We start from the raw sequence: 2,500 nt of genomic DNA, 5'->3' as shown, positions 1-2,500 counted from the left end.
CAGGTTGGCATGGGATGCGATGCTACTTCCAACTTCTGTTTCTAGATCCGAGTGATAGTGATTGTATTTCGTTCTTTTATTTTGCACTGTACTGCTGACTTGAGTTGGAATCTTGGGGTGAGAGGTCAAGTTTTTCGTTTCATTTCGAGTGTGACTTTGCAAGTTCCACTTTGAAACATATGTACAAATTCCACAAAATAGACATATACTCATGGCCTAGTTCCATGGGACAGGGCTTGTGTCTAACAACCTCAGTTCATTAAAGTATATGAGGAACGGGCGACTAACTTACTGAAACCACCCATGTTAAGGGAATATATATATATATATATATATATATATATATATATATATATATATATATATATATATATATATATATATATATATATATATATATATATATATATATTGTATATATATATATATATATATATATATATATATATATATATATATATATACTGTATATATATATATATATATATATATATATATATATATATATATATATATATATATATATATATATATATATACTGTATATGTATGCAGTAGTTATTTATAGATAAGGCGCAATGTAAATAAAGTAAGCTTTAATATATAACCATGATTCTAACAAAATGTTTTGTTTTTATTTCAGGTAAGTGTGAAACACCTGCTTGGTAGAAGAATGCTACTTCACCTCCTATTTCCCTATGCTGATGGTTCATTTTTGGCCAAATTTGGCACCATTCAGTTTTGTGGAAAAACGGTAAGCTTGAACTACAAAGACAACGTTAACCTTCAAGTTGTGAGGCAATGCTTCCAGTTCTGACACTTTAATGCAGTGTTCCTCGTTTTTCGAAGAGCTTCCAATTCGAGAAGAGATTTCAGAAATGTGTGTTATATTCGAGGTATTTTGGGGACTATACCTCGAATATAACACACATTTCTGAAATATGTTATTATCCATTACGGATATGTGGTTTGCATTTACTTATTAGTGGTTTTGTGCAAGGTAGACATCGATATAATAGTGTTTGTTTATTTTTTATTAGATCCATCTGTCTGCATCCAGAGCAAACAACGCAACGTAGAATTCTTTCAGAAAAGGAGAGAGAGAGAGAGAGAGAGAGAGAGAGAGAGAGAGAGAGAGAGAGAGAGAGAGAGAGAGAGCGCGTTTACTGCAATTAAGAGGTGAAGATTTGTAAATTCTCGCTCTCCCTCTCTCACTCTCCCTCCCTCTGCTCGTTTGCTTGTAAATGTATGTGAGCATGTGCGCGTTATTGATCAGATTCAAATGAAGTGAGGGTGTTCATTCACACGATCTGAACATTTCACTCGTCTTCATTGTTTTTTCTTCCGAGTTTGTAGGGACACGTGTTAATAGCGCGAATAGGAATGGGTGGTTCTATTCATAAGTACGGGGAGTAGGTTGGTTAGTGCTGACTGTTGAAGTGTGCTTAATTTCGACGCGCTGTTTGTGTTCGCGTGCACACGTGTACATAATATATAATGCTTATGTGTGTGTTTATATATTTATATGTATGTAATATATATATATATATATATATATATATATATATATATATATATATATATATATATATGTGTGTGTGTGTGTGTGTGTGTGTATGTATGTATGTATGTATGTATGTATGTATGTATGTATGTATGTATGTACAGTATACGTGAAGCCGCGACCACACCTGAATATCGAATTCCATTTATTTTTGGGTTATCAGCAGTGTACTTTATTGCATTTATATCCGAGCCTGGATACAAACCTGTGTTTTTTGGATCTGATACAGATATACAGGGAGTGATCCATTCGGCTATCAAGTGACTGCTGTTTGACAAAACAATTGCACACATTCATACACGCTTGTGGGCGCAAGCACTCACTCACACACACACACACACACACACAAATATTATATATATATGCATGTGTCTGTGTACTGTATATATGTATATATATATTCTGTATATAAATATTTAAATGAGATTTTGTCGCTTATGAACGTGTGTTTTACTATGTTCACAAATATCGTTTAATATCCATTGCACTGTAACTTTGGTAGGAAGCTATTCTTAAGGTATAGCGAATTGGATATTTCACGATATTTGTAGCTTTTGACTTTACCTGATACCATATTACCTTTACCTGATACCATATTACATTTACAGGCATCGCTTTGAAACCTGATCAACTCTTGCGGTATCGCGTGAGTGGAGTTGCGAAGTTGCATAAATAAGGCACTAATATTGAGAGAATGATTAAAGTAAAGTGAGGTCGTGTGAATGAGCTTAGTGTTGTAAATTATAGGGACGTGTAGAACACCTGTCCCGCATTTGGAAAGTTTCATGAATATTAATGAGTCTGCGTTTAATCAAGTAATTTTTACTAAGATTAGTAATTTTTACTAAGATTCCTCTTGAATGACATGTTTTCCAGTTTTTCCCGGTTTGAAATGTTTATTTCTCTCTCTCTCTCTCTCTCTCTCTCTCTCTCTCT

At 33.6% G+C, this 2,500-nt stretch overlaps 1 protein-coding gene across 15 annotated transcripts in view; it reads left to right on the top strand.

The window, feature by feature from the left end:
- Positions 1-2,500, top strand: part of LOC136828730 (uncharacterized) — a 560,019-nt gene that overhangs the window by 153,244 nt on the left and 404,275 nt on the right. The window lies entirely within an intron of this gene.

Source organism: Macrobrachium rosenbergii, chromosome 43 (assembly GCF_040412425.1).
Source record: "Macrobrachium rosenbergii isolate ZJJX-2024 chromosome 43, ASM4041242v1, whole genome shotgun sequence".
NCBI classification, from domain to species: Eukaryota; Metazoa; Arthropoda; class Malacostraca; order Decapoda; family Palaemonidae; genus Macrobrachium; species Macrobrachium rosenbergii.
This window is presented reverse-complemented; position numbering and strand designations above follow the sequence as displayed.